This window comes from Chenopodium quinoa, unplaced genomic scaffold (genome assembly GCF_001683475.1).
Source record: "Chenopodium quinoa cultivar QQ74 unplaced genomic scaffold, ASM168347v1, whole genome shotgun sequence".
Lineage (NCBI taxonomy): Eukaryota > Viridiplantae > Streptophyta > Magnoliopsida > Caryophyllales > Amaranthaceae > Chenopodium > Chenopodium quinoa.
In genome coordinates, this window is record NW_018742263.1 from 503,068 (window position 1) to 521,484 (window position 18,417).

The window sequence follows — 18,417 nt, forward strand, 5'->3', positions numbered from 1 at the left end:
GAAAATTAAGAGTAAGAGAACTGAGTTACCTGAACAAGTGACGGTTGATGAGTTCTGAAAATCCTGTGCAGTCGGCTTGTCAGAACAGGCGGTAGGCAGAAAAAGTCCAAAATGTCAGAGCAAGTTCAGGGGTCCGAATGTTCTCAAAATAGTTCTCAAAGTGTGAAAATGACTCAAGGCAACTCTCCCTTATATAGGCGAAGTGAGAAGGCGAAGGGTCACTTTCAGAATTCAAAATTTGGGCGGGAAAATCTCTCGTCCTTTCGCCGACTGACACCTGTAGCAGGCCGTCGCCCGTTACAGTGCGACACCTGTCACAGGTAACACGCGACCAGTCACGTGCCACCTGTGAGGGGCAAATGATTAGGGGATTTTGCTCCCACCAATCGGAATGCGCCACGTGGACCAATCAGGTCCTGCCAAGTGTCCCCTAGTTGGAACTGTCAGGGCTTGCCACGTGGCACGCGCTTATTCGTCCACCTTGGACCTGTTATGTCACGACATATGGCATACTCCATGCCTAATGGAGAAACCGGCCACCCGGGCCCAATTTCCGAGGGAAGCCCAATCGGCCCTAGGTTTACCTAAACCTAGGGTGGGCACGTTTCCCAAGGTTATAAATACCTCCCTTAATCCTCATTAAGGAGGAGGACAAGAAGATTACGAAAAACATTACGGAACAAACACATTAATTACACACAGTAATAACCGGCTGATCTCGCTAGCAAAGCAGATTACCTACATTAAACACTCTCACCTAGAGAGACTTTATTACTTTAATTTCCGCATTAATTACTCTTTAATCAGGTACTAACTTGACCGTTGGAGGCGGAGCTCACAGGAGTCTCCGTTATTTTGCAGGTACAGGCGTCCGGTTCCAGTCTCGGAATTGTAACTCTCCCGCAGGACATCAGAAAACCCCGAAACACGTGACATTTGAATTATTTAATTATAAAAGATTATTTAATTGGCTACTATTAAAATTTAAAATCCTACATGGCGCACTAAGAAAATTAGATCCTACGTGCCTCCCTAAAAACTCGGGTATATATATATATATGTATATATATATCCATTATAAAATAGCAAAAGAATTTACTGTAGCTGGTGAATAGTACTTTGTGGTGCTATTACAGACTTGCTCCTAAAATTAATGAATTGCCAATTTTGCCCCTTTACTTGCCCCTTACTCTCTCAGTGACTTCCTCACCTTCTTCCTTCTCTTTCCTCCTCATCTAAAAAAAAAAGCTCAGAATTCTTAATGGAAAACAAGGAGAGAGAAACCTAGAGAGAGAAAATATGTCCTCCTTCAACAATGATGGCGATGAGCTCAAAATCACCGATCATCCTTGAAAAACCATGGCGATGGGATTCGCTTCTTCTCAGTGTTTCAATTTCATCAGTTTTGGCAACGCGGTTGCTAAGGTTCATTTATCTTTCTTGTTCTAATTGGTTCGATACTTTGATGTTCATCTCCTCGATTAGATTTTAACCTTTTATATGAAGGTTGTTTTATTTATTTCTAGGCTTTTCATGTATTTTTTTTTTATTGAATTTGATTTCAAATGGTTTCCTAAAGCAAAGATGTTCGGAGGAATATTCTAGAAGAAACCAAGCAAGGAAGAAGCTCTGCCGCAGCTTCGATCCCACGGATTGATGTTCGGAGCATGGGTTGTTGCTATTCGGGACACTCCTTATGTTCTTCAGTATTTTTCCAGAAAGAGGAGATTACTTTGGATTTTTGATTCAACCCCACCAAAATTAAGGTATTAGTCTTATAAGTTTTCAAGATATTGACTTTATTTGATTATTAATTTCACTATTTTACGTTATATGGGTGTTTTAGATGTTAAAAATTTAATTTTTGCAAGGAGGAAGATGGACCCAGGTTTGGTGGATTCGAGTTTGAGGTGAAGATACTCGGGTATTATTGGATGTTTGTTCTTTTTTTTTTTTATTATTTATTTTTATATTATTTTGAAACATGTTTTGATATTATATTATAGAGGACTAACAGTTTGATGTATCTGAAAGTTTAAAGTTTCGGTCATATTCAGGTTAGCAGTGCGAGGCATTATTCTTTTCGAAACAATCCAAACCCTCACCGATTTTACTTTCATATTGACTAGAGCTTATGTTTCAGGCGAAGATGGATGTTTCATGGATGGTGAGTAAATACCTAGATTGTTTAATTAGCAATCAATTTTCAGGGTTTATGATGCCTTCTGAATATACTTCTGATTTACCAGTCTTTCATGTCATGGATGTGTATGTGCAGAAAATTCAAGGTGAAGGACTTATTGACCATTTATGCTAGGCAAGATTCTAAACATTCAATTTTTGCAACAAATTTGCTTCTTAAGATTAATATAATGATAATCTGTTGTAAGATAATATGATTCATTTCTGGAAGTAATTTGGTGAAATCTGAAGTAAAAAAATATGTTTTATTACATTGAATTTATCGAGTAAAATAATATAGGCATAGTGGATCGTTGAGTCGATTCAATTGCTAAAGATTTGCTTGGTGTATTTCTTAATGGGGTTTTGTTATTTTTTACTTCTGTTTTTATGATAGTGTGATTTCTTGGGATCTGATATTGTGATTGCAATTTTTAGTTGGGTATTTGTAAAGCTTTGATTTTTGTTGTAATCTACTTTGAAGTTGATTTAGTAGTGCTACCATTTTTGATATGAGGTTTGAACTGTAAGGTGAAAGATTGATTTGTTAAGGGTTACTTAATTTCAAATTTTTTGATTGGAGATTGATTTTTAAAATTTTTAACAGTTATTAATATTGAATTTTATGAACTAGGTATTAATAAAAATGGGGGTTATAGGTGACATTCCGGTAGCAGCTATTGAGGATGTAGAGCGCTGCTAAGTACTTATGTGATGTCTTTGCAAAGGTATGAATTTCAGTGGCCTGTTTGATCTGGTTTGACAATATGATCATGTTTTGATAAATTTGTGTGGTTGGAGTCCCTAATACAATTTATACCACAAATTAAGATACATCCTAAATACATAGTATTTAGATTTCCGTTCAGCACCTATTTTACACTTGCCATTTGGATCTTGTTCATTTGTATAGTTAATATGTTGCATAACATATTTAAAATTGAGCAAGCTTTGTGTGTGCTCGCTTGCAATGTTGTTTTTCAATTTATATTTGAAAAGAATAAGCATATATAATTACTTTATCTCCTTTGCACAATCATACAATTTCCCTATTCTGTTTGAAGGTCATGGAGTCTTGAAAGCAGTCTCTCTGTTAGTTGCGTAACCTTTATTTTCCCGACCCTGATTTCATAATAGTGTAGCATGTTATTGATACTGCACGTTTATGTATGTTATAGACTTCATAGTTTTATTTGTAGTCTTTTACTTATGTACTAAGTCCTAGCTCTGAAGTTATGAAAAAGAAAAGAGTATATGTTGAATATTAATGCGAATTTGGCGTACTATACAGTAAGCGTCTTCTTTTCTTTCTTTTGCAGTTTTATCATCAGTTTCAGGGCTTCGAGTTGCGGAGACGAAACTAAATGAGGGTTAGTTGCTGTACTGGCCTTCTATTCTTTGTAAACGCTGAAATTCTTAGTTATGCAGCTCATGTTGGAGCATCCAAATATATTGTTAGTAACATTATTGTCTGATTTGTAACAGAATTGTTGATCTACAGGTACAATTCTATCTCCCCTTTCTCTTTCTTGTTCTAATTGGTTCAATTTTCACCTAAGCTTTAATATGAACAGCTTACTTGTTATTTTTTTCCATATCTTTTCATTTTCTCCCAATATTTTCTCTTTTTAATATGCTTATATGCATATGGTGTTTGCTGCCAAAATTTATGCTGTAAAGTTAGATATTGCTGTTGTGAGTGACTATAGAGGGTAGCTGTTGTTTCACGCTGTTGCCGCTGTTATTCTGGTGCTGCCCTGTTACTGCTATTCTGTTCGTCCAAAAATCATCGACCTGAAGTTGTTTTTAGCTCATAGTCCCTTCATCAATGTTTTAGATCTCAAAAAGTTATTCAATCTAGGCTCAAGAATTTCTCGATTTGGAGTTGTGTGCTAGGAATTATGCCTTCTGGAATTTACTACGGTCTACTACCCTGGTTCTATCGCAGCGGGCTGTTATTGCTCATTTGATGCCTATGTGGTGTTGTTGTGTTGAGTTGGTTGGGGTGCTAAAATGAATGCTTGGGCTTCTCTTATTTATTTTGTCTTCCCTTCTTCCTTTATTTACACATTAGTTATAAAGTTAAAATGTGAGCAATTTTGATTAATGACTATTTGGATAATGACTAATTGATAATTTGCCAAAGTGATGAGGGATTTATGTGTATGTTAAATTTTAAAATGTGTGAGTGACTAAAGTTAATTAGTTTAAATGTTTATAAAATAGATTCGATGAACGAACACTAATCTCCCCAAGTTTATTCATCACTCTTAATTAACTTCTTATTTAGGTAATTAACTTGTAATCTTGTGAAGAAGACGGGTTCCATTTTCTTAAAGTATTTGAAAAGGAGGCAGACTTTTCTGCCTAAAGTTTGTCATAAGATAAGAGAAACATTATGACCTTTCCCATAACAAAGTTAATCTAGGAGGCATAGATAAAAAAAAAAAAAAAAAGGACACCCTACTATGATTGCATGATTGCGTTCTCAGGTGGGCATTACCTAAATTCCAAATCTGGTCGGAGGTCTTGATGAGTTTAAGCGTATGTCTCTTCCTGTTTCTTTGATTATTTAGATTGCTCACTTATACTTCAGTTGCAACTATCTACATCAATGTTTCTGCTATTCATACTTGTTTTGTGTGTTTTTATACAGGTCTTCTTGTATAAAATCTTGATGATCTGTGAGCAATAATGTACCCCTCGAATCTGTCAGCTAGCCCTGATACAACAACTGAGTTGTAGTAACTCTAAAGTTGTTGTAGTTCTCACTCGCTCGCTCTGCTTTGTTGAGTTCCAGGGGGAAAAGAAGAGAAGATCGAGAGGAAGACAATCTCAGAGAAGTTCTCAATCACTCTGCTCAAATGCTTTTGGAGCTCCGAACCTTATAATAAGTATCTGTGAGTGACTTCTTGCTTTTATGGATTTTTGCAGGGTTTTTTTTTTCTTTGTTGTGCTTGTATGAATTTAACTGTATTTTATAACTATCCTTATTAATCTTTAAAGAAAGATTTTGTTGACCTACAAATTTCTGAACATTTTGGCTTTGTTATTATAAATAGAGAAAAAAAATCAATTCTTTATTTTGTATAATGTAGCCAGCAAGCTTACACTCTCTTTTTCAGGCAGCTCTTACTAAATTGTTGCTTCTTCGTGTTTCTTCTGCACATCTTGTATGCCTTGTTCTTGAGTAGGCTTGGGATGAAGGCATCATTGGTGATGTGTAAACAAGATGAGAAACCTTGTTACAAGAAATGACAAGTTAAAAGATTCAAAGGGTTTTAAAGTTCAAGTGTCAAGTAATCAGTTTAGTTAGGGGAACTCTCACCCTAAGCTAAGGATATAGCAAAGAGGAACTCTCACTCGTTTGCTTGGGATAGTTTAGATGAGGGAACTCTCACCAAATCATAAACTATAAGTCCTAATTTTGGGAACTCTCACCAAAACTAACACTCTTCAAATTCGGATACTCAAATTTGGAAAAACAAAGTGAACTAAACTCAAGTCACTTCAATTACAAAAACACACGTTTTTAGGCAAATAATCTTGGATGATTTTCATTCATTCAAAGTATGCTATTTATAGCATCAATACAACCTTTTCACTTGCCTACTTTAATTAACAAAATAAAATAGACAAAAGTAAATTAACTAAGGGAATGAGTGGAGAATACACGTCCCACTTAACCCCTTTTACAAACAAGATTAAACTTAATTAAAAGAACTAAAGACTAGGCTTGAAACAAGGGAAGATGATCAGCCAAACAGCATCCAAAGAGCATCTTCAATTACACGCCCAAAACAGCCATATGCAAGCTTGTGTAACCCCCATTTTAATGCCTTGATTCACGCCTCTTTATTCTTCATAACCCCCAAATAATGAGGTGCAATGTTCAGCCAACAAACTCCATAATTCACGCCCAACAAGTGCCATGAATCACTCCTCTTCAATCAGCTTGTAACCGTTGCACTTGGAGCTCTTCAATCAGCTTGTAACCGTTGCACTTGGAGCTTGGAAAACCGTCACTTGCTAGATACTTTCTACAAGGTTAATTACACTAAGTGAAGTGTAACCACTTGTAAAATGTTTCGGACCAAAACCGTGCAAAAGAGTAAGGAATGATTTGGATAGAAACAACTCCTTTGCATTGCTTTGAACTTGGAACTCACCTTGACTACTTGGAGCATCACAATCATTAGAACTTTGACCATATTGGTCATCCTCCCCTTCTTCAAAAGGAATTGCCCTCAATTCGTCATCATCAAAGTATGGAGCAAGGTCCCCAACGTTGAATGTGCTTGAGACACCAAATTGGCCCCCCAAATCAACCTTGTATGCATTGTCATTGATCTTTTCCACGATTTCAAATGGACCTTCGGCTCTTGGCATAAGCTTGTTTTTTCTTTTGCTAGGAAACCTCTCTTTCCTCATGTAAATCCACACTAAGTCACCAACTTCAAATTGCTTCACGTTTTTCACCCTCTTGTTGGCTTGTTTCTTGTAGACTTCATTTGCTTTCTCAATGTTCTTCCTAACTTCCTTGTGGACCTTCAACATGAACTCGGCTTGTTCCTTAGCTCCACCATGAACGAACTTGTCTTGTGGCAAAGCTATGAGATCAATAGGAACATAAGGATTGACACCATAGACTACTTCAAAAGGAGAGTACTTTGTAGTAGCACTAGGAGTCCGATTGTAAGCAAACTCGGCATGAGCTAGCTTGACATCCCAATCCTTAGCACTCTTACTAACCAAGGTCCTAAGCAACGAACCCAGAATTCTATTCACCACTTCAGTTTGCCCATCGGTTTGTGGATGGTGTGAAGTAGAAAACAGCAACTTTGTTCCCATTAGACGCCATATTGATTTCCAAAAATGACTAAGAAATTTTGTATCACGATCGGACACAATGGTGCGTGGCACCCCATGAAAACGAACCACTTCTTCAAAGTATAACTTAGCCACTTTCATAGCATCTTCGGTTTTGTGACAAGGAATGAAATGAGCCATTTTTGAAAACCGATCAACAACCACCATGATTGAGTCTTTACCCCTTTGAGTTCTAGGTAAAGCCACAATGAAATCCATGCTCACATCTTCCCAAGGTCTCTCCGGAACTGGCAAAGGCTTGTAGAGACCTTTGTGAAACACCATCTTGGCCCTTTGACAAGTAGAACAACGACTAACCACATGATGAACCGTGGCTAACATCTTCGGCCAATAAAAGTGAGCTTGAAGAAGCTCCATTGTTTTTTGAATCCCCACGTGACCAGCTAGACCTCCTCCATGAGCCTCATGAATCAACAAGCTTCTAATTGGACACTTAGGAATGCATAACCGATTTCCCTTAAAAAGAAAGTCATCATGTAAGGAAAATAAGTCATATTCTCCATGGACACATTTCTGTATTATTTCAATGAAATCTCCATCCTCCTTGTAGTATGCTTTGATCAAATCAAAGCCAAGAACTTTTGCTTCGACAACTCCAAGCAAATTGTGTCTCCTAGATAAGGCATCCGCAACAACATTAGCCTTTCCACTCTTGTATTTAGAGGAAAAGTTAAAGGTTTGCAAGAATTCAACCCATTTAGCATGTCTTGAATTCAACTTCTTTTGACCATGGATGAACCTTAGAGATTCATGGTCCGAATGTAATATGAACGGTTGTGGTCTCAAGTAGTGTGACCAATGATCTAGAGCTCGTACCATAGCATAGAACTCTTTATCATAGGTGGAATAGTTCAACTTGCCTTGACTCAACTTTTCACTGAAATAAGCAATTGGACGCCCTTCTTGAATCAAAACTGCTCCAATCCCTTTCCCACTTGCGTCACACTCAACTTCAAATGGCTTGGAAAAATCAGGGAGTGCAAGAATAGGAGTGTTGCACATTTTCTCCTTGACTTCTTCAAAGGCCTTTTGAGCTTGTGTAGTCCATTCAAACGTCCCCTTCTTAGTACACTCAGTTATAGGAGCCATGAGTGTGCTAAAATTCTTGATAAATCTTCTATAGAAAGAAGCTAGGCCATGGAAAGAACGGACCTCCGTGAGTGTTTTTGGACTAGGCCATGATTGAATTGCTTCAACCTTGCAAGGATCCACCTTCACGCCACCACCTGAAACTATGTAACCAAGAAAAGTGACCTCATATAACATAAAATCACATTTTTCAAGTTTTCCATACAATTTTTGAGTTCTTAAAACAGAAAAAACTTGAAACAAATGTTCTAAATGTTCATCCTCATTTTTAGAGTAAATAAGGATGTCATCAAGGTACACCACCACGAACTTGCCAAGAAATGGCCTCAACACCTCGTTCATTAATCTCATGAACGTGCTAGGTGCATTGGTCAATCCAAACGGCATCACAAGCCATTCATACAACCCATGCTTTGTCTTGAATGCAGTCTTCCATTCATCACCTTCCCTCATACGAATTTGATGGTAACCACTTCTCAAATCAACTTTTGAGAATACATTTGAACCACTCAATTCGTCCAGCATATCATCCAGTCTTGGGATTGGAAACCTGTACTTGATAGTAATATTGTTAACAGCTCTACTATCAATGCACATACGCCAAGTTCCATCCTTTTTAGGAACCAACAAGGCAGGAACCGCACATGGACTCATAGACTCACGCACATAGCCCATACCCATCAATTCTTCAATTTGTCTTTGCAACTCCTTAGTTTCTAAAGGGTTACATCTATAGGCAGGTTTATTTGGTAGAGGTGCGCCTGGAATGAGATCGATTTGATGCTCAATTCCTCTCAAGGGTGGTAATCCCTTAGGTAACTCATCCGGAAAAACATCCTCAAACTCTTTAATCAGTTTGGCAAGTTTAGGGTTTTGACTCACAAATTTTCCATGGATTTCTTTAGAGTACAACACGAATATCTCTTCCTCACCCTCAAACTCCCTCTCAAACTCTTTACAAGACAATAAAGAAATTTGTGGCTTTTGTGGTTGTGAAAACCGTGGGGGTGGTAAAGGGTGCAATTTCTTTTGTTTCCCTTGGTGAGTGATAGTGTAGGTGTTATGGTACCCATCATGGATAGATTTTTTGTCAGATTGCCACGGTCTTCCAAGAAGAATATGACAAGCATCCATTAAAACAACATCACATAATTGACTATCATGATATGAACCAATCGAAAAATTCACCATACATTGCTTTCTAACCCCAGTACTAGCATTAGAATCTAACCAACTCAATTTGTAAGGATGTGGATGATTTGTGGTGGTAAGACCTAGTTTAGATACTAAGGTTTTTGACATAGTATTAGCCTCACTGCCCCCATCAATAATTAAATCACATACCTCGTCACCAACTTTACATTTGGTGATGAAAATGTGTTGTCTTTGTGGCGCCAAAGGTTCCTCCACACGAGCTTGCAAAGCTCTCCTAACCACCAGGTTTGTTTTGTCCCCCATTTCAGGATAGCATTGGTCCTCCTCCTCTTCCTTTTCGTACGGGGTCACCTCCTTCTCTTCTTCAGACTCAAATTCCTCCCAATTGATGCTTTGGGTGGCTATGAGTTTAACCTCTTGCATGGTTAAGGCTCTTGAATTAGGACAATCTTTTTTATAATGTCCTCTACCTCCACACTTGTAACATACAATGTCACTAAGCTTGAAGTCTTTCGTGTTCCTCTTTGGTGGCTCATTAGGCTTGCTAAAAGAAGAACCCTCCTTTGAGTTGAAGGGTGGTTTGCGTACCACTGGAGTAGTAGTAGGCGTTTTCTTTCTTTTCCTTTTAGCATCAAACTTTGTCACAAGTTTGCAAGCTTCCACAAACGTGAGGTTAGTGTAACCATCAAGTTTGTCTTGTAACTCTTGTTCCAACCCAGCTACAAAACGCCCCAACTTCAGCTCTTCATTTTCAGTCACTTCACATACAATGGCAAGCCTATCAAATTCTTTGATATAGTCTTCCACCGAATCACCATTTTGTTGGAGAGTACTCCATTTCACATACTGATTTTGCTTGTAATTGTGAGGAATGAAACGATCCCTCATTCTTTTCTTCAGCTTTTCCCAAGTGGAAATGTGAGCCTTACCCCTAAGGGTACGCCCTCTTTGTTCTCCTTGCAACCAGCTATCACCATAGCCTTTCAACTTGACTTTGGCAATCTTAAAACGTTGAACATCCTCATGAATGTCCTTGTATTCAAAGTACCTTTCCAAGGATTTCTCCCATTCCAAGTACTTCTCTGGATCAAGTGTCCCATCAAAAGAAGGAACGTCCACTTTGAGACTCCTATCCTCCCTCCTAGGTGGAGGGTCTTCACCTTGATCTCTCCTATCTTGCTCGTTCATGAGCCTTGCCATCAAGGCAGCAAGGTTCCCTTGGAGATTGGCATTGGTTTCGGCCAACCTTTCCTGACTAGCAATGGATCGATTAAGAGCTTCCAAAGCTGTCCTCAAGTCTTGATTTTCTCCCATGGTATGTAGGTATTCGACCCCTCTGGAAAATTTAAGAAAATTTCCCCCTACCTGACGCGCCAAATGATGTGTAAACAAGATGAGAAACCTTGTTACAAGAAATGACAAGTTAAAAGATTCAAAGGGTTTTAAAGTTCAAGTGTCAAGTAATCAGTTTAGTTAGGGGAACTCTCACCCTAAGCTAAGGATATAGCAAAGAGGAACTCTCACTCGTTTGCTTGGGATAGTTTAGATGAGGGAACTCTCACCAAATCATAAACTATAAGTCCTAATTTTGGGAACTCTCACCAAAACTAACACTCTTCAAATTCGGATACTCAAATTTGGAAAAACAAAGTGAACTAAACTCAAGTCACTTCAATTACAAAAACACACGTTTTTAGGCAAATAATCTTGGATGATTTTCATTCATTCAAAGTATGCTATTTATAGCATCAATACAACCTTTTCACTTGCCTACTTTAATTAACAAAATAAAATAGACAAAAGTAAATTAACTAAGGGAATGAGTGGAGAATCCACGTCCCACTTAACCCCTTTTACAAACAAGATTAAACTTAATTAAAAGAACTAAAGACTAGGCTTGAAACAAGGGAAGATGATCAGCCAAACAGCATCCAAAGAGCATCTTCAATTACACGCCCAAAACCGCCATATGCAAGCTTGTGTAACCCCCATTTTAATGCCTTGATTCACGCCTCTTTATTCTTCATAACCCCCAAATAATGAGGTGCAATGTTCAGCCAACAAACTCCATAATTCACGCCCAACAAGTGCCATGAATCACTCCTCTTCAATCAGCTTGTAACCGTTGCACTTGGAGCTCTTCAATCAGCTTGTAACCGTTGCACTTGGAGCTTGGAAAACCGTCACTTGCTAGATACTTTCTACAAGGTTAATTACACTAAGTGAAGTGTAACCACTTGTAAAATGTTTCGGACCAAAACCGTGCAAAAGAGTAAGGAATGATTTGGATAGAAACAACTCCTTTGCATTGCTTTGAACTTGGAACTCACCTTGACTACTTGGAGCATCACAATCATTAGAACTTTGACCATATTGGTCAATTGGCATTCCAGAATTATGGTGCTGAATGAATAGTGGGTTCTATGAATTGTTTTTGGGTTTATTTCTTAATATATACTGCTTTGGTAAAACCTCTCATCTTCTTATGATGCTTTGCCTTATACAGTACATTTATATTTAGATTAGAGAAATTGGCAACACATTATTCTTTTCGTCAAACATGATAGACAATGAACTTGGTTATTGCTTATATATATTAAGCATTTTTGGTTAATGGCTGCTCGTAAAGGCTCTCATGGGAAGACCCACAATTTTCTATGGAATGCTTATTGTGAGATTTCTTATATTTGATTTCTGATCGGACGTGTATGCAGCTTAGTGTTTTTTTTTTAATTTTTTTTCGCATTATATATTTATATTGTGCCTTGTGGATATAAGTCTAGACCATGCTTTTCCCCAAAGATCTATCGCAGATTAAGTGTAAAAGTTGTTAAAGGCAGCTAGAATAATAGAATTAAGTATCTTGAATTTAAAGTATCAGCTTTTGCATATGCCTACATCATCATTTAGATATCTTAAATATTTGTCCGCAAGTTAATACATTTGTTCTTTTTTGTTTTCTTATCTATGTAACTGATATATCTGCAGGTTAATTATTTGGTGGTTACAAATATCTCTTAATATGGGTGACATTCAGAATGCTCCTCTTTCAGAAGAGGAAACTACTTGTAGGTTTCTTTTGTATGAACTTCAGGTATATATATGAACTTCACGTAAAATACAAGATAATTGTTTATCGTGTTATCATATGTGATTAGCTCTATTTTTTTATTCTACTGTTTTATGCAGATAATTTTGGGATGAAGTGAGCAAGCCTGAAATATTAGGGCCAAGATGTTACTTGCAGCAGTGGAGCACGTGCTTAAAGGCGCCAAGAAGATAAGGATACAACCAGATGAAGCATGTGTGAGATGGTGATAGTGTTATAGGTTGAGGTTATGGGATTTAATTTCATTTGTAGTACAAGTAGTATTTAATTTATATTTTTAAATGGTAGAAATGGGTAGAATTAGATACGTAAATGATGAAGTAATGCAAGAGCATATAAGTGAATATATGAGCATAATGTGTACTTGTTTTCAACTTCAATATGTGTATTGTGATTTTAGTAGAGAAATTATATCTTTGTTCTTGAGGCTAGGTATCAAGTTGGTGCTTTTTTTTTTTTAATTTATTTATTTTGAGAAAAAGAGGTTAATATCAAGTTGATTAATAATACATTTAATACAAAAGAAAAAAATAAAAAATAAATAAACACAAATTTATAAGATGTAATGAGATAGTTTGCGTAGAAATTCAAGTTGATTGTAGTAGTTAGTAGAAATTATATCTTTGTATACCTATTTGATTTAAAATCAACTAAGTTTTAAGATTTACAAGGTATTGTGATGCTTTATGTAGAAATTCAAATTGATTAGTTAATACTACATTTTAAACAAAAAATCAACATCTTTCTCTTTATTATTATGTGAGGAATAAATGCTCAAAAGATGCATTGTATTAAAGGACGGAGGGAGTAATATATTTTTTTAAAAATCTTTAAATTATAGCATATTCTAGATAACTTCACTTATAACAATTGTTTTTCATACATATTTCCCCATAGACACTTATAAATTCATGTATCCTTGCTATTACAAAACCCGAACACAACCACGAATATCACAACAACCGAACACAACCACGAATTTACTTATCTTGCCGTCGGGGTGCACGCGCAACGCGCGTGCTCCAACGACTAGTATATATATATATATAATTGCAAGTTTGATAACTTAATTAAACCACGTTATATCATAACAAAGTTATGTTATAGTTGGGATGCCTTTCATAATAAAGCCACAAATTTAGTTTCCTTTGTTTTATATTTCAAATAGTTTATGATACTCAAATGGCTTAATGTTTTAATCCCAAGGATAGTTCTGTAGGTTTTTGTATGATTAAATTGTGTATAAGACTGGCATAGGGTATTAATACTATTAGTCCCATTTAGTATGATCACTTTGTATCTAGTAGCCCACTAATTGAGGGTTTGATCTCCTCGAGTGATATGGGGTGCTTTTCAATGTCCAAATTTTATAGTGATTATGTAATTAGATAACACTTCCATATCCATATGTAAACTATGGGATTATTGTGGAGACTTGTAACTATTACCCTCCTCTAAAAGCCTTGTGATTTTGGTGTGAGATAGTTTGATTAGTAAGTACATTGGTAATACGCGCGGTACCTCTTAGTCTGGATTGAATTAACATGGATGAGAAATATCGCCTAGGTGTAGGTGATGAGTGCCATATCTCAACTGCTATTTGTCGCTCCCATTTTACCAGGTAACGCTCCCTTTTTTACTTGAATGGACCACTATACCCTTTATGCAATTTGTCTTATAAAAAGGACCTTGTTCCCCATTTGGACACAATACATGAAACAGTCCCCTTACTTCACGACATTGCTGTCCCGAGCCTCCCAAAATCGGTCCCCACGACCTTGCAACCAAATCGGTCCCCACGACCACCTAAATTTTATATTTTAAAAAATCGTGAAATTTTCCGACGGGTCTTGGGTCATGGACGGCGAGTGGAACATACGTACGCCGGAGAATGCGTCGGATCATTCTGTAAGTTTTTTTTTTTATTTTCGGCAATTAGGACATCCGCCTAAAATTTCCGGATGTCCTTGGTACATCCGCCTAAAATTTCTGGATGTACCAAGGAACATCCGAAAATTTCAAGTGGAAGTTGGGATCCGCCTGAAAAATCCGGATGTTCCATGGTAGATCCGGATCTTTTAGGTGGATGTACCAAGGGACATCCGGAAATTTTAGGCGGATGTCCCTGTTCATATTTAATTTTTTTTATGTTAATTAAGTTTTTTTTTTATGTTTTTTTTTTCGTGGCCTTGTGATTATTGTTGTGATTTAGTATTTGATAATTAATGTAATTTTTTTGTATTAATATGATTATTAGTAATATGATTATTTTTTGTTACATTATTATTATTATTATTACTATTATTATTATTATTGAAATTATTATTATTATTATTATTATTATTATTATTATTATTATTATTGTTTTTATTTTTATTTTTATTATTATCGTAGTTGTTGTTGTAGTGGATATTATTGTTGTTGTTGTTGTAGTTGATATTATTATTATTATTATTATTATTATTATTATTATTATTATTACTATTATTATTATTATTATTATTTATTAATTAATGTTGTGGTCTTATAAATTGTTTTGTAGTTGTTGGTTTAATTTTTTATTATCATTAATATTGTTATTGTTCTGTATTTGTTGTTATTATTATTAGTATTGTTATTATTATTATTAGTATTGTTTTTATTATTATTAGTATTGTTTTTATTATTATTATTTTAACATAAACCATGTTTTGTTTAATTTGTATAGGATATGGAATCTGAGGAAGGCGGTGACGGTGTGAATTATAGTGGGAATTTTGTCACCGATACGTTTTTTCCTACATTTGACGATGCAGTTACATGGGCTGATGGTGTTTCCATAAAATTGGGATTTATATTGGTGAAATCGTCTTATAACAAAACCAGAGATGGTCGGTCGTATCGGTATTTGCGATGTGATCGGTCACGAAGGTGTTGGGGTTTGGTGAGTCCGACTCATCGCGGAAACAACCCCGACCCGAGGAACCACTCGCAATAATTAAAATCATAAAGCATAAATAAATAATCACAAAGAAAAGATAACGAATCTTACCCTCGAAGCGAGCTTCGCCCAAAAACCGGGGCTCTTACTTGAAAGCTACGAGCACGTCAAGCGCCGCGCCTCCGACGGTATCAACCCACAAAAGGGCGAACACAACATTAAGGTCCACTACCTTGGGGTTAGCAAGGTCCGACCAAAACCCGAGTGTTATATGAGTTTAAGAGGTTTCCCAAAAATTATGGAATGCTTTTTTTAACTTCCACTCAGGCAAAGAATTCTCAAGCCATGCCATGACTATTTATAAGGAAGTATGCCTTGTGAATTTTACTCATCTTTCAATGTGGGACTTTTCACAAAAAGATCCCACATGGAAAGATTGGTGAATTCAACCCTTAGTTAAATAAACAAAGGAACAAGTAACAAGTGTCACATGGTTAGGTGTGGACCACTTTCTCACTTGGTCACCAAGGCATTTCACATGCAAAGTGAACTAACCATGTGTCACCCAACCTTGAGCCCCAAGTTGGTTTCGGTTGGCCCATTTTATTTTGGCCCGTGACCATGACCCATCAACCCGAGTCCACAACCATTGCCACATGTGTCGCCACCGTGGCGCGCCGCCACCATGGCGCTGTCACGTGGCAAGCTGCCAACGTGGCACGCTGCCAACGTGGCACGCTGCCACTTGGTGGCTGCCAATGTGGCGGCTGCCAACGTGGCGGCCACGTGTGCTGCCACGTGTGCCGCCACATGGAGTTTTGCCATGTGTGCTGCCACGTGGCATGCTCCTATTGGGAATGCATTCCTAGCCTTTCGCGTGGCTAGGATTGTACTTGTTACTTGATGCATTTTCCCGTCTCGCCAAATCCTAAATTTCGGCTCGACATTTGAGATTCTATGACGCTCGGTTTCGACGCTCCAAGCTCGAATTTCCGACGTCTAAATGTTTAACACTCGGGCGACGAATTAATTTCTTCCGAATTAATTCGTCGAGTTGGTTCGTATATTTTGCTTGGGTGTGACCCGAAGGCTTCAGTCAAGATTAAGCTGTAATATTAATTATATTAATATTACTGATCGGAAGCGGCCTCCACCCAGGCATTCCGATCCGTTGACCTTACTTAATATATTAGCTTTCTAATAATTCTGAACCCGCTATCAGAATAATACACTTGTTCGAAGGACACCATTCCTTTCAATCTCCCACTTGTCCTTCCGGACAAGTGTGCATTTAGTGTATAGCCCTTATCCTATGTCTCTTCATGTCTCTTCATGAACTACAGAGTAAGATTACTAGTCATATCTGTTACGTCCAGAATTGTTTCTCGAAATCCGAGTTTGACTGCCAATAAGTAGATGATTTCTAAAATCCATCTGAGCACGGCCATGCATTTTTCACAGTTTCGCTCTTTGAGAGGCCTTGTAAACAACAAGACATGTTCCCTATTGTTAGTAGGGGGACATTTCCAGTCTTGTAATGTAGCTTCTCTTACTAAGAGGAATCACCCGCCTGATATCTGTCTTTATAATCCTCAGTTACGGCAGACGTTTGGCGGATACCAAAGCGGACCAGTACTCAAACAAGAGATCTCCCACTACTCATGGTCAAAGGAAAAGAGTTCCGATAGTAATAATGAGAAAATACTTATGACGATTTTTTAAATCTCTTAAAGTATCCTCATAGGTCGATCCAGTATGGTTCTAAACCAATACCTGTGCAAATGATTTATATCCTCATAGCACAAGAAACGGTGCTATAAATCATACTACACACTAATCTCTGATGGTCATCAATCGTCCACAAAATATGACCTTGATTAGGGATAATTTTCGATTAAAATATTCAATGTTCACTTAATAGGTGTTTCTTTATCCAAGCCATTGACTTGATACCCTATTTTGAATATTTATTAAAATCAAATGGACTTATTATTTAATTCTAAACCACAATTAAATAGTTTTGTGGAATATTTAGAAATATTTTATTCCACTATTAAACTACACAATGTTTCATCTTATGATTAATGGTTTTTCCCAAATGTTTTAAGAGTAGTACTCTTCATAAAACATTCATAAAAATCACACTCGTATTTGATATGCTTGATTTCTTTCATGCAATTATGAATGTTGTCGTTCAATTATTGCATAGGTTTAGTTATAATTACTTTGCAAACCTTAGCATCTTCATTATCCACCATTTCCATAATAAGATGATAAAATTTTGAGAGTGTTAATGGATTACATGTGATTCAGGATTTATTGTCCAAGCAATGGCTCCCACTTATTTTTATGATTCGAGACCTTCTACTTGACAACCTACAATCATCAACGTTCAACAACGAACTTTTCCATTTAACATCTTTCCTTATTATTGCCTTTAAGGCAACAATATTCTCAACATATATTTAGTAGACTCCCTGATGATGCCTTGCTTGGGTTTCACTCCATGCGACTCACAACGATTTGGGATACCCTAATCACTTGTGAGCATGGAAATTTTCCTTAAATTCCTGCACATTATACATGGATGCACATCCGTGTTACCATTCTCAGGCCACGACACTTCTTGCCTCGTGCTTATAAATGGCTTCCTTGCTAAGGATCTAATCCTTGTTAAGGTTTGTGCTTGCAACATCAAAACTCAAATTATATTTGTTTCCATGCGTCAAGAACTCATCCAACTACTTATCTAAGTTCTTTGGATGTTCTTGACTATAATCTAATGATCTAATACTTAGATTAATGTCGATTGGTATTATATACGTACTTCACATGCTCTAAGCATTTAAGTCATCTGACGATTCCATATCATAGCTTTACATGATGGATTTAATTCTAGAATTATTCTCAATTTTATTCCATCCATGTAACATTTAGCTCATACAGTTACACTGAGTCTTGCCAAATTGTTCGCTATATGATGTGGTTGAAAGTCTCCTACTAGAGTCTTTCTCGTTTGACTTAGTACTTAGCCTACCTTATACATAGGTCAAACATTTACTTAGCTTCATAC

General features: G+C 36.9%; 1 pseudogene; it reads left to right on the forward strand.

Moving 5' to 3' along the window:
- The first annotated feature begins 1,584 nt into the window (after positions 1-1,584).
- On the forward strand, positions 1,585-12,853 carry LOC110683631 (annotated as a pseudogene).
- The last annotated feature ends 5,564 nt before the right edge of the window (positions 12,854-18,417 follow it).